The following is a 22280-nucleotide window of genomic DNA, read 5'->3' as shown; positions in this document are numbered from 1 at the left end:
AACAGTTTATCTACCTTTATTACGCATCAATTTGTTCAGTGAGGACTTTGCATTCAGAAATAAACAACAATTTTTACTGAAGTTGTTTTAGTTTTCATTTGAGCGATAGTTTACTTAACATACGCTCACGTAATGCTGAAAAAATCCGCTACGCGGACGCTTGGAAACGTTACAGAGACGTCATCACCTGCTCATTAGCATATCAAAATACAGTCATGTGATGGGCCATAAAAGCCGTTTTTCAGCATTACGCGAGCTTATGCTAGGTAAACTATCGCTGATAGATGAAAATACAAACAAATCTATGCCACTTCAGGATTTATTTCTGAATGCAAATTCCTTACGGAACAAATTGATGCATAATATTTAGAGATAAACCGATTATTAACGAAATTACAGACCAAACATCGCACGGAGAGTAGGTGTGACAGACAGTAGTCCCTCAAAATGAGGGACGAAAATTAACCTTATATGAGCACTTTCACCCTAGATGTTGTTTGTAGAACAACTGCTAGGCCTATAGGATTTCATGTCATCTTGGTTCATCTCGGTAAATTGTGTCGTCTCCGTAATAAGGAGGACTCTGCTGCCATGCTTTAATTTTGAACCAGCGAGAACACTTGATCTACACTTTGACTTTAAGCATTAAGCCATTCTATTCTCATTAGGCCTATTTAGGTACCCCGGTCTTCGTATTCTGGGATGGGGCCGGGTGTTCTTTGGCAATGTTTCGGTAGGCCTATCTTTTGGGCTCCATTTCCATGTTGGCTGCACCACATTGCTTTGATAATAGTGATTTTTTGGCGCCTGTCCAGGCCATTCTTATACACTGTGGCGACTCGTACGGACTCAAAAGGATTACTCTGGAGGCTATTCGTACGGAACTAGGATCTGTACGCTAATAACTGTCGCTGATTGGCTGATGAACGCCGCGCATGCGACAGAGGTGCGCGACTAAGAAAATTCAAGGAAAGTGTGGAGAATAGAGTTAGAGAAAAATAGAGCGGATCGAGCGAGACTCGAAATCGGGCCAGTAAATTACTAGCGCAGCATCATGCCACTAGACCACCGAGCTCGCTGACAGTCGACCGAATGTTTTAACTACATAGGCCTATAGCCTCACCTTACCCTAACCCTATCCCTTCCCGTACAAACCAGAGTAATCCGTACGGGTGCGTACGAATAGCCTACGGAATTATTCGTACGGGTCCGTACGAGTAGCCACTTCGATTCTTATACTTCACATACCCGTACCCGTGCGGTTCAACTTATAATATCTGGGATCCAATTCTTGGATTTTGGTTCCGTCTCGTTGTCACCAGGGAATTCTCTAGTTAGTTACCTAATCGTTGGTGGTAAGCTTTTTATAATCGGATAAGCTTATACCAACGTGAAAATATCCGATCGTGTAGTCTGAATACCAGTCGTTGTTACGGTTCCGTACAACGTCTGACGCTAAAGTATCATATAGAAGTTAACTCCACTTAATTGCAATGCAACAATTGATTTAAGTGTCAAATCAAACCTTTGTACTAAAATAAATTAATTAGTTGCCTTGTTGACTTTGAAAACGTGTTTTAAAATAAAGATTTTGATGATTTAAATCGCGAATCGGAGAATTTATTGATTTGATTTGAATTGATTGCCACTATCGGGATTTCCAATACGGACTAAATCAATAAAATGTGAAAATTCAATATATCTCTCTAAAATTACTCTAAATGTTATTTTTTGTTGATAAAACGCATAAATTTTGGTCAATTTTCACCTTAAGAAGTTGAAACAAGAATAATATCTGCATTGGCACCAAGTTCGATGAGTTTAAGTTCGAATCCGTAATTTACACTCCCATCATGCACCACGAAAAGCCGCCATATTTGTTATGTTGCTTCACTTCAACTATTTTTTGAGGCGACTAGTCAAAAGTTTTGAGCTACTTCAATCGTCAAAAGCTACTTAGGATTACAAATTTATGCACAAACAATAGTTAACTTCCATCTGATTACAGGACAGTCAGTTTGAGGTAGGCCTAAGTTGATAGTGTTTTAAGGGGTGAAATAGACACTCAAAGCCTCGTCCCTCAAAATGAGGGACGAAAATTAACCTTGTATGAGCACTTTTGCCCTAGACGTTGTTTCCGGAACAACGGCTAGGTACTAGACTACCGATCGTGAAACTAAACGACAGACAGGTTAGGCCTACTGACAAGGGAATTCTCCAGACCCGGAACTAGGCTAACTCTTTCAGATGGCTCAAAGCCAGGATCCTATTTTTCGTTTCGTCTGTAGTAGGGCTATAGGTCGGATTCATACAATAATGGAACATCTCAATTCTCGTTGGATTATTTAATGTCTATTTATTAATGGATGAGACCTGTTTTTCTGGGATATTTTGCTTACTTTTTGGGGTACATACCTCATTTATGTCTTAACAGAATGCCAAAAATCGCGGACAACAACTGAATATCCAATATATTTCCAGTTCTGTACCAATTAGATGGATTGGCAAAAAGACTCCTTAAGTCCAATTGAATGAGAGAGAAAATCCTCCATTTTGTGAAATTTCTTGAATTTTTACATTGTCACCATGCCTACGAAAAGTAATTTTTCTTGTGGGGTCTCAACAACTAAATCAGGGTGGCGTAGGCATGGTAACAATGTTCAAAACCAACAAATTTGACAAAATGGAGGATTTTCTCTCTCATTCAACTGGACTTGAGGAGTCTTTTTGCCAATCCATCTAATTGGTACAGAACTGGAAATATATCGGATATTCAGTTGTTGTCCGCGATTTTTGGCATTCTGTTAAGACATAAATGAGGTATGTACCCCAAAAAGTAAGCAAAATATCCCAGAAAAACAGGTCTCATCAATTAATAAATAGACATTAGTCTAAAATTATCCACTTTAAATTAAAGTGGATAAAAAAACGATATTTTTGGTCAGCTGCCAGTGCTTTCTGGTCCTAATAAGACTTTTATCAGGTATGTACTACTTAAACTGACTGAGCTAGGCCACCTGGAATGCTCTCAAGTCAGGTTGAAATAGACATTTACAGTCTGAATACCAGTCGTCGTTCGGTTCCGTACAACAACAACGTCTGTCTGACGCTAAAGTATCATATAGGGCCTAGAGGTTAACTCCTGTTAAGTGCAATGCAACAACTGATTTTAGTGTCAAATCAAACCTTTGTACTAAAATGAATAAATTAATTACCTTGTTGACTTTGAAAACGTGTTTTATAGTAAAATCTTTGATGATTTAAATCGCGAACCGGAGAATTTATTGATTTGATTTGAATTGATTGCCACTATCGGGATTTCCAATACCGGTCATACTAAACACCGTCAGGAGCCGTCAGACACCGTCAGGAACCGCCAGAAACCGTCAGACACCGCCAGGAGCCGCCAGACACCGTCAGACACCGTCATGAAGAGTGAATCTTGAAGGCAGAAAAGGAAAGCAAATTTGAAACGACTCTTGAAAATACTAAAATGTTGTTTATTCACAATTTGAGAAATCAACTCAAGCCGGGTACTTCTAAAGTACGAAACTACGAAATTAAGAAACTAGACTGGTTGCCGGTCTCTACCCTCAGTTAGAGACCGGTTGATCACCTGGTTGATCCCATCCTCCATTTTACATTTTCCATGCATGTCAAACATGTCAGTATCGAGTTACTTCCGGGTTAAAATGGCGTCTCATCGAATAAGCGAAACTAGGAGTAATATCAAAATCGAGCTGGAATGATTGATTACAGTAAATCAGCTGATTATCTATGAATCATAAATGTAAACCGCAAACAAAAGGAGATTCAAAGACCGAAGAATAGGCATTAATTGCTGTAAGTATCGAAATAATCCGCTGATATTTACTCGGAATTCAAACAGACAACTGAGAATTGATACTTATTCATTTTGTAGGTAAGAAAAAGGGCTCAGCCGCGATTGTTATTCTGAAGGAACTTGGTCGAAGGGGGACATGCTTTCTTTATAAACCGTAGGTGAAATATATTCAGTGAATTGTTGTGTTTATGATGTGAAAATCACTTAAGTCTGAATAAAGTTGACAATAGTTGAACTCCTTTGTCAGTGTTTTGCGAGATCGGATATTTGGATCCACTGCAGCATCTCTACTTATATTCTGGACACAGACAGTGAGTTGGGACAGACTTGGGTAAGACCAATGATTCAGATCATCTGGATATTCGCAATATTTTCCTCTCCTCATGGACCAATGATTTTTGCTAGAAATTGAGTATAAAATCCACCAAGAAAAACTCTTTTTTACTGCCATTCTATATTTATTGTCCACTTCTAGTACAAAATCTTATTCAACATTAAGACAGCCTGACAAGACGATACGTATTTTGTGACATTGCAAATTGTGTGACAACAGAATGACACTGATATCTCTAACTTAACTCGAATCACAAAGACCAAGTCTTAACCAGACAGAAGGCCTAAATCCATGCTCGCTCGTGTAGTTATTCATAAATTCCAGCTCTTTAAACCTCATCATCTCAGAATCAAGAAGTTTCATCGTTATTTGGAATCTAATTTCATGACGATTAGTGCTGGATTTGTTAATCTCTTTGATTCGTGATTGACGTTACTTTCTGAAATTGAATCAATACACAAATCACCAACAATTAAACCTGGATTGACTTCAATTCATGTCTCATCCATTTTTAAAACTTACCATGATACAACGACAATTCATTATGTGCACGTTGAGCTCATTCAATTTAATATTGAGTTGTATCTCAGAAAATCTTCATCAGAACACACACAATGACCTACAAATAGACAATCAACAGAATATTTGTAAATAAGTATTCATTTACTGTTCATAAGTTTTAAAAGACATTGTCATTGAAGTGAAGTTACCTGTCGTATAATATTTTCACCACACTGTAGTAATTAGTAAATGGCGTTTTCATACCAGAGGTCGAGAGGTCGAGACACCACTCATCACAGCTAGGCTCTAGTGAGAACGGACAATTGCTCTGTGATACACATATACAGTGAGTGCGCGTAACAACAACTGCGCGTGGATAGATCGATACAGTGAGTCGCTACTGAGAACGGTTATTAACGCGTGTGCTATTACTGTAGTACAGTGATTGCGTGTCAACTGTGCTCGGATAAATAGATGCTTTGAGGCTTGGGTGAGAACGGTTAATAGCGCGCTTGTTATATACAAGGGGAAGTAATCCCCACTCATCACCACAAGTAATTTTTTTTCCTTATAAATGGGAGAGAATAAGACAGAACAAATTGATGTTAATGAAAATCAATATTATTGTCCATATTGTAAAAAATACATTGATAAATCTCAAAAATCGCGTCATGAAAAATCTTCAAATCATATAAAAAATGTTATAGATTTTGAAACTTCAGAAAATTCCAATGAAAGAAAAGAACGATTAGAAAATATGAATGTGGATGAAATAAAATGTGAAGTTTGTAATGAATTTATAGTAAAGAGGAATTATAATAGACATCTCGAATCACAAAAACACCATCAAAATTTGAGTAATAATGTTTTAGGAAAAGATTATTTCGATGATAAACCTCAAAAAGTAAAAAATCCAACTTCAAAAACTAAATCCATTTCAAATAAACCTTACATGGAAAATGTTAGAAATTATATTGATTCACTAGAAATAAAAGATACAATTGAAATATTAGAAACATTACGTAGTAAAATTGGTCCTGCAGCTATTATATTTAGATTTTTTAAAGGTACAACAATAGAAGATTATAGTAAATTTAATGAAATAATAGAAAAAATACTAGATTTGATAACAGATGTTGAATATCCAAAAAATAGTATCTCTGGGAAAGTAAGTTTTTTAAAGTCAGAAGAGAAAATGGATTATAATATTCAAACACTCTCTGAAGAAATAATTTCAAAAAACGCAAATAAAAGAGAAGTTAGAAAAAATATTTAATGAATTTGAACGTCATATTGAAGAAAGATATTTTGAGGGTTCTGGTTTATCATTAAATGAAATTATATTTTTAGATTTAAATGTTTATAATACAAAAAGGAATAAAACATCAAAAAGTAAAACAATGTTTAAAAATGATTCAAACTTTACAACAGAAAAGGATATTAAAGCATCGTCTTATATTAAATTACCATTTACAACAAAAGCAGTAATAAATGTTCAAATGAAGATAATAAATGTTTTCTATGGTCAATTATTAGTTGCTTACACCCAACAGAAGATATTACGCATAGTTTTAGAATAACAAATTACCGGAAATATGAAAAATTATATAAAATTGATCAATATCCAGTAACTATAAAAATGATACCCAAAATAGAAAAAATTAATAAGTTAAAAATAAATGTATTCGAATTAATGCAATTACCAAATACAAAAGGTGAAAATATTAAAGATTATACTTTGGAAGCTTTATATTTAACAGAATATTATGATGATGAAAATGCTATAGATTTGTTATATTACAAAAAAGATGAAAATGGACATTATATGTGGTTAAAACAAATTGATTCATTCTTTAGAACAGAAAGTGATTTTAACAGTCATAAAATTTATCTATGTAGAAAATGTTTATCTAAATCTAGAACTGAGAATGCGTTACTAAAACATAAAGAATTATGTGATAATAAAGATTTTTGTAAATTAATAATGCCAACAGAAAAAGATTATAAATTGAAATTTACTAATCATAAATTTAAGAATATTGTTCCATTTGTAATTTATGGGGATTTTGAATCGTTGAATAAAGAATTAACTGATCAAGATAGAAAAGAAATATATAAAAAAAGCAATTATTAAAATCAATGGATAAAGGAAATGAATTAAATGAAGACACAACACAAGACCCGCCAATTATAAATACAATTTAAAAAGTTCATCAAAGAGCTGCTGCTTATGGAATTTACATCAAATCAAATTATCCCGAATTATATGAAAGTCAATATATTTCTTTTAGAGGTGAAGATGTAGTTAATGATTTTTGTGACAAAATGATTGAATTAGAAAGTGATTTTGCAAAATTATTAAACAAAAATAAAAGAATAGTTATGACATAAGAAGATGAAATTGATTTTAATTATGCAACTCATTGTTGTTATTGTGAAAAACGTTTTTATTCATTTGATAAAAAAGTTAGAGATCATGATCATTTAAATTCAAAATATCGTGGAGCTGCCTCTGAAGATTGTAATTTACAAGCTAAGAAAGTTAATTTCGTACCAATATTATTTCATAATTTATCAGGCTATGATACCCATCTATTTATAAAACAATTATCAAGGAAATTGGGCACAATTAATCAAGAAATAGAAGAATATAATGCTACGAATGGTGTAAATGTAAGAAAATATGATTTTAAACTATTAGCTAAAACATCTGAAAATTATATTTCATTTCAATTTGGTTGCGTTAGATTTTTAGATTCTTATAGATTTCTAGCAAGTTCATTAGATAATTTATCAAAAAGTTTAGTTGATAATGATTTTGTTATAACTCGATATTATTATCCAAATGAACAAGATTTTAAATTATTGAGATATAAAGGTGCAATTCCTTATTCATTTTATAAAACACACAATGATTTTAATGTAACAGAATTATTAAAAGATCAATTTTATGATCAATTAAAAGAGGAGTATGTGAAAGATGAAGTGTTTAATAGAACATTAAATATTTGGAACCATTTTAAGATGAAAAATCATGGTGAATTAGTTGATTTATATTTAAAATCAGATGTTATGATATTGGCTGACATATTTGAAAAATTTAGAGAAGTAAATTTAAATCATTTTAATGTTGATCCTTGTTATTGTTATTCAAGTCCTGGTTTAACCTGGCAATGTGGTTTAAAATATACAAATGTAGAATTAGATTTATTAAAAGAACCAGACATGGTTTTATTATTTGAAAAATCAATTAGAGGTGGAATTAGTGGTGTTATGGGAGATAGGTATTTTAAAGCAAATGATGAATATAAATTATTATATATTGACGCCAATAATCTATATGGTTGGGCAATGATGCAACCTCAACCAAATAAAAATTTTATATTAACAGAAGTTGAAAATGATGATAAAACTGATTGGGAAAGCGCAATTGCGAGTTTAAAAGATGAAGCACCAATCGGTTATTTCTTTGTAGTTGATTTAGAATATCCTGAAAATATAAAGTTTAAAACAAGAAACTTACCTTATTGCCCAGAACATTTAACCGTAGATGATAGTTATTTAAGTGAATACCAGAAGAAAATAAAACCGAAAGATCATGTTTTTACAGAAAAATTAATACTTACTCAAAATAATAAATACAATTATATTGTTCATTATAGAATGTTAAAATTTTATCTAAAACAAGGAATGAAATTAAAGAAAGTACATAGATATATTAAATTTAATCAATCGAAGTGGTTAGAAAAATATATAGATTTTAATACTCAACAGAGAACCATATCGAAAACAGATTTTGAAAAAGATTTCTTCAAATTAATGAATAATAGTTTTTATGGTAAAACATGTGAAAATATTAGAAATAGAAATGATATTGAATTAGTAAATAATTCTGAACGATTAAGACATTTACAATCAAGTCCTAGACATTTAGGAAATAAAAGATTTGAAGATTATTTAACAGCAGTTAAATTAAAAAGAACGTCAATGAAATTTAATAAACCTATATTCATTGGTTCAACGGTTTTAGAAGTATCAAAATTATTAATGTATGATTTTTATTATAATGTTTTACAACCACTTTTTGGGGAAAAGCATATTGAAATATTATATTTTGATTCTGTAACAGCTGACACCCCAATATTATTAAAATGTAATGATAAAATATTGATAAGAAGAATTTCAGAAATAATTCCAAAACAAAATGAATGTTATATTTCGTATGGTGAAAAAGAATTAATACAAATAAATGGATTAATGGATGTTTGGACAAGAAATGGATGGAAAAAATTAAAGAATATTATTAGGCATAAAACAAATAAGAAATTCTATAGAGTTAGAACTAAATTAGGATTTGTTGATGTTACTGAAGATCATAGTTTAATTAAACAAAATGGTGATGAAATAAAACCAACTGATATAAAAATTGGAGATGAATTATTACATAAAAGATTTTACCCAAGAATGAATCCTATGTCATCCGATGAAATTATTGATAATATTTATAATATAGAACCCGAAACATTGGAAGAAAAAGAATATTTTATCAAAGGATTTTTTTATGGGAGATGGTTCAGCAGGTGTGTATAAATATGTTTGGGGTAATAAATATTGTTGGTATTTGTGCAATCAAGATTTGATATTATTAGAAAGAATAAAGAAATATTGTGAAGAAGTTTATCCAAATAAAACATTTAAAATCATGGATGTTATGAAATCATCAGCAGTTTATAGAATACTTGTTAATAACCCTAAAGATTTTGCTATAAAATATAATGATGAATTCTATATTCATGCAATAGTGAAAAGTAATACTTCAACTAAAGAAAAGATAGTTCCAGATTATGTAGTAAATGCAAAAAATGATTTAAGAAAATGGTTCTTCATTGGATTCTACGCAGCAGATGGTGCTAAAAAATTTACAAAGGATAAAAAGTTAACCTTTGCACAGAAAGGAAAAGTTGCAATATCAGGGTTAAATATATTATGTAATTCATTAGGCTTCAATATGAATATTGGATTGATTAAATCTAAACCAAATTGCTTTAATTTAAGCCACACAGAAGAAGATTTAACTGAAGAAGTTAAAGATTTATTTGACATATATAACCCAACAGATAATGTTTATGATTTATCAACCGAAGATGGCACATTCAACTGTGGATTTCCATTAATTTGCTTCAATACTGACAGTTACATACTAAAAATCCAGACAAATGACATAACAAAAGACTTAAAAACCTTAAAACATCATTTTGATTTTAGCAATTATCCCAAAGATCATGAACTATTTAGCAATGATAATAGTAATAGGGGTAATGGGCTTTCAGGCCAAAGGTCGAACGGTCGAGCTCATTAAAAAACAAAACATTAAAAGTAATTTAAAACTATAATATATTTTCATAACCGTGTGCATTTTATATTATAACTAAATATTTATTCTAAGATATCAATAATTTAAATTTTAGATGCATATTGTATTAAATCAATTGGTCGCTCCACTTCGCTACCGCTACGCTCCGCGACCAATTGATTTATTTACAATACACAAATTCATATAATCAAATATATTCAAATAATAATAGTTATTCTATTATTCAACTGAAATACACACGGTTATGAAAATATATTATAGTTTTAAATTACTTTTAATATTTGTTTTTAATGAACTCGACCATTCAACCTTTAACCTGAAAGCCCATTACCCCTATTACTCTTAAAAGATAGAATAAAGTTATTATTTAAATTAGAAGGAATAACAATTCTTTCAATTCTAACAGCTGTAACTATGTTATTTACAACAATTGGTTTAGCAATATCAAATTATTTGAAATCTACTCCCACTCCCAATAAACCGGATAAACCCCCGAATGATAATAATTCTATACAAGATAAAGTTAAAGATGGTTTAAAGAAATTAGCAAAATATTTATGGGAACTATCTAAAAAATCTGCTGCAGCATTGCCAGGAATTATTGCATCAATTGTTGGTTTTATATTGAAATCTGCAGGAAACATTATTAACTTTGCTGCTGAACATATTATTTAATTTTTAATTACAGTTGTAAGTGCAATTATTTTTGGGTTAGTAAACATGATATCAAAAAGATATCAAGAAAAAATAATAAAAAATAAATAATTAATTTTTTTGTTAAATAAATGAGTGGGAGTTATATAAGTCCTTCTAAGATTTCTAGAATATCTAATGCTATTAAAGCAGAAAGATCATATAATTACTCATAATCCTTCAAATATTAATCCCGATGAAACTTTATATGTTAGAATCCCTAGATTAACACAAAATACTTTTTATGTTCCAAATAGTATTTATTTATCAGCCGATATAAAAGTAACTGGTAATAATAATAATTATGTTGTTGATAATGTTGGAAGGTATTTGATTAAAAAATTAACTTTAAAGATTGGACCAGAAACCTTTTTCTCATTAGATAATTATAATTTATTTATGCATTATAAAGATTTATGGTTAACTAAAGAAAATAGAAATAATATGATATTTCAAGGCATTCAATCGGAAAACCAAAATAAATTAAGATCTGAAGCCAATAATGCAGTAGTACCTAATGACGTAGATAATTTGATTAAAAAGATTTATGGAAGCAAATATAAAATTCCATTTGACTTTGAATTGATAAATAATAATGCACCTTTATATAAATATGCAATTCAAGAAGATATTATATTTGAGATAACATTTGCTCCTTTAAATGAAATTGTATTATCTAACGTTGTTAAAGATATGGGTTATAAATTATCGAATATATGTTTAGAATATAATACAGTAACTAATGAAAATATTGCTAATACAATTCAAACTCAATACAATCAAGGATTTTCATTATTATATGTTTATATTGATAAATTTAAAACTGTAACTATTAATGCAAATGATGAAATAATTAATGAGAATATTAACTTCCCAAGAAGATCTATTAAAGGTATATTAATATTTTTTACCATTGCAACATATTCTAATGGCGCAATAAAGGTAGATAATTATTATAATCCTGAAATAACAAAAGTAGAAATAACTATCGAAGGAATAGCAAATAAAATATTTTGTCAAGGAATGAGAATGATATTTCAATGGCCAGAAATTAGAAAACATTTTATGAATGAAAAAGTAAAATCATCTGAAAATTGTAATATTAATCAAATTGATTATTATACCGGCAATAAATATGAATTATGGTTAGATTTTAGAACAACAGAGGATAATTCATTACATGGTTCTGGAAAAAAATTACAGAACACTAAAGATGGAATACAATTATTCATGAAAAAGAAAAAAGGAAGCTTAAATTTTAAAATGCACATTTATATTATATCTGACGCACAATTAAATATTGTAAATTGACAATTAGATAGTATTCAATATTAGAAATATAAAGTTAAAATTAAGGATATATAAATGGGCGGTAAAAAAACCCCTAATACTAAAGAACAATATTTAAGAAATTTATATTACAACCCTGAGAGTTCGGTTGCTTATTTTTCTAACAAAAATATATGGCGTCAAGTAAAACAAGATAAATTAGATAAGATAATCCAACAAAATTTAGTTAAATATAAAGATATAAATGAATTTATGTTAGAACAACCAACATATACAACACATAAAAAAATTGTTAGAAAATATAAAACTCGTAAAACTATGGTAAGTTATGTAGATCAACAGTGGCAAGGAGATTTAATTGATATGAAAAATGTTAAGAAAGATAATGATGATTATTGGTGGATATTGAATATAATTGATATTTTTAGTCGTTATGTATGGAGCTTCCCACTTTATAGAAAATATGCTGTACAAACATCAAATGTTTTAAGAAAATTTCTTTCGGATGATATAATGAAACCAGAAAAAATACAATTTGATGATGGAAAAGAATTTGATAATTCACTAGTTCATGAACTCTTAGATAATCATAATATTAAATATTTTTCAACAAAATCGGATAAAAAAGCAGCAGTTGTTGAACGATTTAATAGAACATTAAGAACAAGAATGTGGAAATATTTTACAGCAAATAATACTTTTAAATGGATTGATGTTTTACCAAAAATGATAGAAGGATATAATAATTCTTATCATTCTTCTATTGGAATGAAACCTATTGATGCTAGAAAACCTGAAAATGCTGAAATTGTTTGGAATAATTTATATGGAGCATTTCTTGTAGATGATTTTGGTGAACCTAAATTTAAAATTGGTCAAAATGTTAGAATTTCTAAGTATAAAAAGATATTTGACAAGGGATACGATCGAAATTTTACTAGGGAAATATATAATATAAAAAAGGTAATAACAACAAAAAAACCATGTGTCTATAAATTAGAAGATTTAGATGGTGAAGAAGTTGATGGCTACTTTTACGAAGAAGAATTAAGTTTAACTACTGAAAATCTAGAACAAGAATATAAAATTGAAAAAGGATTAAAAACAAAAACTGTTAAAAGAAAAAAATATTCTTTAGTAAAATGGGTTGGATGGCCAGATAAATTCAATGAATGGATATTATCAAGTAAAATTAAAAATATATAAATGAATAAGGAATTATTTATATTTGAGCCTCATAATATGTTAATTTCTGGCGTAACAAATTGTGGAAAAACTTATTTCATATGAAATTTATTAGAAACTGTTTATAAAAACTATTTTGATAATATAGTATTATTTTGTCCAACATATGAATTTAATCAAACTTATGACAGAAATATTACTAGAAATAATAAATTTATTATATTAGATCCTAAAACAGTAAAAGAAAATTTAGATAATTGTATAAAAATAGCAATAGATATTTATAAAGGATCAAATACATTATTTATCATAGATGATTGTGCAAATTTACATGATTCAAAAATTAGAGAGAGTGAGTTATGTTATTTAGCTTTTTCTGGTAGACATTTCGGGATAACAACATGGGTTTTGAATCAAAAATATAATTCAATTATTAAAGATTTTAGAGAAAACATTAGATTTTTAGTTTTATTCTACAATAAAGATAGAAAATCTATGAAAAATGCGCTTGAGGAAAATGATATTATTCCGCATGATTTACATAATGAATATATGGATAAATTGAAAAATATTAAAAGATCAAAATTACTATTTAGATTACAACACCCATTTAAATATGAATTTATTTAAATTCAACTAGCTTGTTACTCTAGTATATTTTTAGTTACATTCTAGTTGAATTCTAGTTATTGGTATTTGAAACAAAAATCAAATAAAATTCAACAATATTTTACTAGCTTGTTAATCTAGTATATTTTTAGTTACATTCTAGTTGAATTCTAGTTATTGGTAGTTGAAACAAAAATCAAATAAAATTCAATAAGAAATAAATAAAAACAACAATATTTCAACTAGCTTGTTAATCTAGTTGAATTCTAGTTACATTCTAGTTGAATTCTAGTTGCAACAACAGAACTAATTTTTTTGTTATATAAATGGCGGGTGAAAAGAAAATAAAATCTAAAAATGGTGATGTTCCAATTGAAAAAACTTTAGATGATTTAGGAATAACAGAAACAAAATTAACTCCAGATGATGGTGCTTTAAATTATGTTACAACACATAATAATTATGAATATTATCTTTATTGTAAACATCAATTAGAAATATTAATAGCATCTGGAAAATGTAAAAATTTTATCGGTAAAAATTTAACTTATAATGAATTAGATACAATGAAATCAGATGAAATTATTAGATTATTTAAGATTTATGAAACCGCGAGAACAGCTAGAATTAATGACGCGATATCAGAAAATGTAGTAAAAGGTTATAGTAAATTATGTAATTATATGCTGCCAATTCAAGATGAAAATAGATTATATGCTGATTTAAAAAATGATTATTTAGTTATGACCGAATTAAATAAATGGATTGGATATTTATCATTTCAATTAGGTGGATTTATGACATTATTATCAACTGGAGTTATAACATTTTCAAATATTGAAAGTAAAAATATTTCTATATTAAATGAGCGAGGTGGAAGAAGTGAAGAAAAAACCGAGAAGTCCGAAACAAATTGAATGGTCTCGGCAATTAGGAATTAAATCACAAGAATATAAAAAAGCTGTAAAAGAAAAAATAAGTAATAAAAATGTTAATAAAAATGGTAAAATATTGTTATTTCTACTCCTTCTAATAATAGAATATTTGATAAATGTCTATATTTTACAGTTGGATTTGTAATTGTATTCACTTTGATTGGGTGTAATTGGTATAAGAAATCAAATAAAATTCATGATATTTATAAATCTTAAACAACTGCTATCAAAAATGAAAATACTTCTGAAATTCCAAAATTGATAATAAAAAAATGGATTAATATTTTAGAAAAAAAGCAAAAAAATAATTTTTCTAAATTAATTGAATATCTCACTACTTTTGTCTATCTATGCGGAGCAATTAAATTGTCCAGATAAGTCATTTAGGATTCTAGATATTCATTATTTTTATTAATTTATTTTTTTAAAATTTAATCAACAATTTCTAAATCATGATGACCAACTTCATTTTTTCCATGATAGATTATTTTAAATCCTTCTAAATCTTTTAATTCCTCTGTACTCAATCTCCCATTTATAAGGAAAACAAATTACTTGTGGTAATGAGTGGGGAGTACTTCCCCTTGTATATAACAAGCACGCTATTAACCGTTCTCACCCAAGCCTCACAGCATCTATTTATCCGGGCACAGTTGACACGCAATCACTGTACTACAGTAATAGCACACGCGTTAATAACCGTTCTCAGTAGCGACTCACTGTATCTATCTATCCACGCGCAGTTGTTGTTACGCGCACTCACTGTATATGTGTATCACAGAGCAATCGTCCGTTCTCACTAGAGCCTAGCTGTGATGAGTGGTGTCTCGACCTCTCGACCTCTGGTATGAAAACGCCATTTCCTAATTACTCACTGTCAACTGGGGGACACTGAAATTGACTGCTAATGTCCAGTGTCACATTCAGAATAATCAATCAATCATCTTAAGTGAACTGACAAATTGCCGGTGTCGTGGCCTCTGCTGCATGGCTGGTTCATTTCAGTACGTCAGACAGTGGAGATTGGTTTTTCCGTCTCATCAAGTTCGTTGTTGTTGTCGATTGACGACCGTTCCTTCGAGCAGGGTAGATTTTGACGGCGCTGTAACGGAGACATCTTGAATTGTATATCGATATTTTCGAAGCCACACGTAGTACAGGTGCCCGCAGAAGCGTTACCTGATAGTTTTGGTTTCGAAATATTACTTTGTTCTGTAAATGAACGGTCGTCAATCGACAACAACAACGAACTTGAGATGGAAAAACCAATCTCCACTGACAGCCATGCAACAGAGGCCACGACACCGGCAATTTGTCTGTTCACTGAAGATGATTGATTGATTATTCTGAATGTGACACTGGACACTAACGGGTGTAACGAAAACACTCAAAATATTGTCGGTGACCGGGAACACATTTAATGTTGTCAATGAAACAGGATAGAAAATAACTCCAATTTTGTTTCATATTGAAATCGTACTGTAGATTTGGGCCCAAAGCATTAAATTAATGAAGAAATTAAATCAATGTTTAGTTAAAACTTAGAAAATTGAAAACTTATGCCACAGAGTTAAGGGAAGGATGGAAAGAAAATAAAACTGTAACTCTAAGGTTTGATTCATACCTGAAATTTGGGCTCATAAGATTCGAAAATTATGAGGAAACAGATCAAATGAAATTAGATTTTCTGCAAGAATTTTTTATGGTTTAAACTTTGTAAAACCATAATGTACTATGGAAGTAGTAGGGATAATAGGGGTTCAAGCCAAGGGTCGAAGGGTCGAGCACACTCTCCCCTTTGACTTGAACCCCTATTATCCCTATTACTCTTAAAATATTCATATAAATGAACATTATTTACACGAATTTCATATATTTTAAAATCATTTATATGTTAATTACTAAAGTGTGAGTAATAATTCATATTTTAACAGATTTCGAATAAAAATATAAGTAAAATAAATGGATAACTAAAATAATATAAAAGTGTGAGTAAAGTGTGAGTGAAATAGTTTATATTTTAAACATATTTCAATATTTATATTTGAATGAGTTTTAATGGAAGTTTTGTTATTAAAATGAAGACAGAAGAAGAAGAACTCAAATTCAAAATCGAAATAAAAGAAACCAATAAATTATTTTCACAGTTTAACATTAAAAATTATATTTCAGCAACAGATTTAGTGTCCCCAAGACATTATAAAATTGAAAATATTACTGTTATTAATCAAATATCATCAAATGAAACATATTTAATTATTGAACTAATTGATACTTTTGATAATGGCGTTAAAAATCCTAAAATGTTCAATACAGTTTTAAAAAAGGAACTTTAGATGAAAACATAATTAATATTCTTCAAATTCCTTTCAATGAAAGAAAAAGTGATATAATACTTTCTAAAGATTACAATGATTTGATTAACTTAAGAATTGAAAAAAGACAATTATATTATTTCAATTTTGATAATAAACAAATCATCTAAAATTGAAAATTCATCAAATATTGGTATTCAATGCGAATTAGATAATGAAAAATCATTCAAAGATGTTGCAGTTCAATGTAATTTAGATGATGAATTTAGAAAATTCAATCCTAATGAGAAAGTGTATTGTTATTGTGGTGGCAAATATTTAAAATCACATTAATCAAAGCATTATCAAACAGTTAAACATATCAATTATGAAAAGAATAATAATTCTATATTGAAATAAGATTAAGCTGTATGAGTAATTGGAAAATTTCAAGTATCATAACTCAAAAATAAAAATTCAACTCTAAATATTCATATTCAAAATAAGATATTACAAATTACTTTTAATTTTTTTTCTTTAAATAAATGGATGATTTCAGCATTCCAACTGGGAAAAGTGATTTGAAGCATTATCTTGTAGCAGGAGGTTTAATATTGGCAGCATTATATTTTTACTATGAAAATATCAGTAAGGATCTAATGAATGAAAATAATAAATTGAGCAAGAAATTAAAGAAGCTAAATGGGAACAATCACAGAAAGAATAACAATAAAAAAGTTAATGATTTAAAAGAATTAGAGGATTAAAACAGCATCTTTTAATTTAATTCATTCTATATATTTTAACTATAAAAATGAGTGAAAATAAGGTATTAGAAATATTACATCTAATATATAAAAATCAACAGAATATTCAATCAATTATTATGATTTCAGGTTTATTTTCATTCTCAGTTTATACTATAAAACAGTTGTTAGAATTCTATGATAGCTGTAAAATTAAATATACAGAATTAAAAGATAACGTAAATTATCCATCAGATCGAATAAATAATATCAAATGCAGTGAAATATGCAATAAAAGATATAAAAATAAAAAATCATTAAGGAATCACTTTTTTATTCATGAGCTTAACAATAAACTGTATAATTCAAATTAAGATATATGATATTTCAAATAATACCCCTTATGTCTTTATTGTCTTAGTACTTTTAGTACATAAAGAATAAATATTTATTTTATTAGTAGTTGAAAAATAAAATAGAACTACTAAACTACTAAGGAGATAAAGACCCAGTTTCAATAATAATATTTATTTATCACATAGATTTATTATATATTACTGTTTCAAAATAATAAATATCATAGATTTATTAAATATTACTGTTTCAGTAATGATAAATCTGTGTCTTTATTGTCTTTAGTAGTTTAGTAGTTTTAAAAATAATTTTATTCAGTAAGAATAATATAAATATTTATTCTTTATGTACTAAAAGTACTAAAACTACTAAGGACAATAAAGACACAACCAACCAACACACATAGAGTCATCATATATATTTGATTCAGTAATAAATATCATAGATTTATTATATAAATTTGATTCAGTAATGATAAATATAATATTTATTTATCTCACAGATTTATTATATATTACTGTTTCAATAATGATAAATATCATAGATTTATTACATATTACTTTTTCAGTAATAATATTTATTCATCTCACAGATTTATTATATATGTTTTTATTTTTTTTCTCATTTTCATACATTTCAACTAATATATTTAAAAAAAAAAAGATGCCCTGTTTCTCATCACACTTTTGTTTTTTACCATGACGAGGGCGGGCGGTTTTTATTTTTATGTACTTAAAAAAAGTAGAAATAAAAAGAACTGTTTGAATTTTTTTTGGAGATGCGGGAGGTGTTTTTTTATTTTTATTATATCAATAAAAATATCCCTTCTGACATATTCTCTACAGATGCGGGAGGTAGTTTTTTATTTTTATTTAACTGGAAAATCACTGCTTAATCCTGAAAATGATTGGTGAATCCTGAAAATCCATTGCAACACATCAAATAAAAAAAGAGTAAACTTCAAAATTAAACAATAAAAACATTCTATTAACCATAAAATGTTACAAAACTTAATTGAATGATTAACAAACTTGATTTATAAAATGAAATTACAAACTTAATAAAAATGAATTACAGTTTTAACGTAATATTAATATAGATACGATTTGAGACCATCGAGAAGCAACGCCCAATATTGATGGGAAACATACAATTTGGCCTTACACTTAAGGGACCTTGTCGGAATTTATACTAGACATTGGCTTGGTTTATAAAATGAAATTACAAACTTGATAAAAATGAATTACAGAATTTTAACATAATAATGTTCATATGATTTGAGACCATCTAGAGCCAAAGCCCAATATGGAGTATAAACTTTTCAACCAACAAAAATGTATAAAAATACAATATGTAAAAATGCAAATTTACTTGAAGCCCAATGTTCTACAGGCTGCAAATTAGAATCTAATTCAAGGCAATACGTACATATGAAGTGTGCCAAAATTTACTTGTCAAATACTTTCCTTTTACGCTTGAGAACACGACCTAATTTTGTGTCAAAGCAGGGTTCACAGATGGGGTACAAGTCAACCGAACCAGCTGCAGTGGAAAATCCTCCTGACCCCCACAATTGGTGCAGATATTGACAAACAGTTGACTGGAGTAATACGGGACTTCAATAGGCGATAAGCAGTTTAGATTTTTGCGTATGTATACCTCATCGCCTAACAACTTCCCATCTTCATTTTCAGATTCAAACACTATTTCTTTTATAGTGGTACCACACACATAGAGCACAGACTCCATCAAGACCATAAGATTTTCCCGTTCTTTAGGCGATAGCATTTTAGCCGAATATAAAACACGGGATTTGTCACACTCGCTACAAATAGCAATTTCACCAACATTTTTAGCAGTTTGTGCTGTAGGATTGAAGGGAATTTCATGCCCACCTGTTTTCCGGGTGCTAGATGGGGGCTTGTCGGTGGTTTTTGTACCATAAACCTCAGTAAATGGTTTGTAATGTTCCCCAGAATCATCCACCACAGGCAATGGGAGGAAATGTATTTCCTTGAAGTCGTCTGCCGGTATAGTTGAAAGGGAGCAGAGCTGGCAATCGAATGCACCACATTTTTTATGGCAGAAACTGTATTGACCAGTCTGCCCACAGGAATAAATAAACAGAATTGGCTTTCTAACCTGAGTATCCAATATCTTGATAATTTCAGTGGCATGTCGAATTGGGCTAGACGGTTCTAATATACTATCTTTGAGATTTACAAAGACTTGCCCAGAATAGAAACTCCCAGTGATTGAGTCTGGCACATCAATGAGCAATGTCACACTTGGAGTCAACCCAAACTGTGAAATCACGATCGCAAACTGAAAATAGCTTATCATTGTCTACAATTACCTGCTTACCATGATCACACGCTGCCACAGGATATCCCGGTTCACCTAATTTGATTTTATGTTTATCATCTATTGAAATAAAGACACATTTATCTCTAAACCTAATGGCCATCTCACGTTCGTACTTGTACAATGCTGATACATAGTGAGAATCAATGTGTGAGTGCCTCGCCTGCCTTTTCTGCACCATATACTTCAATTTTAACCTACCCGTGTATTGGTAGGCAGATTTTGAATATGGGTCCTTCGGCCAAAATTGAAGTCTAAGCCATTCTGGACAACGGCTGGAAACTTCTTTGTGTAGGTGGTGGATGGACATGGCAATATGGCACACAGCATCATGACGACGATCATCTATAACCTCGCCACAAATTTCATTTAAATACTTCTCCACCTCAACCCAAAACGGCTCAAACTTGGCTTCCCGGCCTTGATTTAAGGTTCTCATATCTGCCACCAGATCTACGTCCCCAGATTCCATAATAAGCCTGACACGTGAATCAATTATGGCCTGCTCTGCAGTTTCTCCAACAGACATATCACCCGAAATAAGTTTATTGATATTTCTGAATACCAGAGGTTTTAATTTTACTACAGAACCGACCATTTTTTCAACAACTTAGCGCATTTCACGTGTATGGAATTTTGGCATGTCGGCCGACAGTTTAAGGATAACATGGCTATTTGAATCTATTGTATCTTCATTTTCTGACCATTTCCATACAAAATGCAAGGAACCAAGGTTGTTTCCAGTACTGTAAGTGTACAAGACAGACCTAAATCCAACACCATAATTTTTATGCTATTTATAACTTTGTACCTTTGTTGAGGATTTTCAGGTAGGTATTGGTTCAGAAATAGAGGTTCATTGTCACCCAATACAGTTAAAGCTTCATAAATGTATGTCATATATTCAGCATGGATTTTGGGAAATGGCATACCATATGGCAAGTCTATAGTACTATAAGCGTCATCAACACTCCGTACTGGTTCCTGTAAACTGTGTATCCGATTCATTTCTGCTGTTTTCTTATTCAGATAATCGATATACTTGTCTAATGCCATAGCTAGGTTCTTTACCATCTCCTTCATGTGCTTCCATTGGTCATCTGTAGAAATCCATTTCTAGAATATAAAAGTATTTGCATTTGATAATCCCTTGTCAAAATTTTGTTTGTGGAATACATGACTTGCCCACAGATCAGTCCGTCAAAGTAATACATAGAAATACAAAGTCTGCTGTCCACCATTGAATTTAAACTATTGATATAGTTCATAGTCAGTTAAAGAAAATAAAAATGCAATACAGACATCCTTGAAATAATGCCCATGACGTGTTCTTGTGTAGAATATATTTTACATTTACAATCTTGTTTGTGAATATATTCGCTAAAGTATAATTAATTTTCTCTAACTCGGTAAAACATAATTTTAAAGTATGAAAATTCAAGGGGGCTTACCTGTTGTAAAACAGTAAATAACATATCTCTAAATGATGACATCTCCGTTTCAGATAGTTGCGTACGTTTATGTTTGTGGAGCTCCGGGCGATTATACCCATTTAGTGGCTTGAGTGCTGTTGGGATTTCGCAGCTCCGAGTAGCTAATTTATCCTGAAAATAGATATGAAACATTTTAAACATGCATATAGCTTCCATTCAAAGTCTTGTGCGAAAAGTTAGTGGAAATTTTATGCTTTCCGGAAAAAACGCATTAAAACATTTTCCGCAAATTGATCACAATGAATTTTAATATCCGAAGAGAAA

General features: G+C 29.9%; 1 protein-coding gene across 4 annotated transcripts in view; it reads right to left on the bottom strand.

The window, feature by feature from the left end:
* The window catches only part of LOC141902299 (transmembrane protein 42-like), a 55382-nt gene extending 52028 nt beyond the window's left edge, over positions 1-3354 (bottom strand). The window contains exon 1 of one of the 4 annotated variants that reach the window (XM_074789960.1): positions 3216-3354. The gene's annotated coding sequence lies outside the window, so the exon portion shown is untranslated. Of the gene's footprint in view, positions 1-1254; positions 1269-1554; positions 1575-3055; positions 3096-3215 lie in introns of those variants that run through there. The other 3 variants (XM_074789961.1, XM_074789962.1, XM_074789964.1) reach the window with 3 other exon arrangements.
* Positions 3355-22280: the final 18926 nt, after the last annotated feature.

This window comes from Tubulanus polymorphus, chromosome 3 (assembly GCF_964204645.1).
Source record: "Tubulanus polymorphus chromosome 3, tnTubPoly1.2, whole genome shotgun sequence".
NCBI lineage: Eukaryota > Metazoa > Nemertea > Palaeonemertea > Tubulaniformes > Tubulanidae > Tubulanus > Tubulanus polymorphus.
This window is presented reverse-complemented; position numbering and strand designations above follow the sequence as displayed.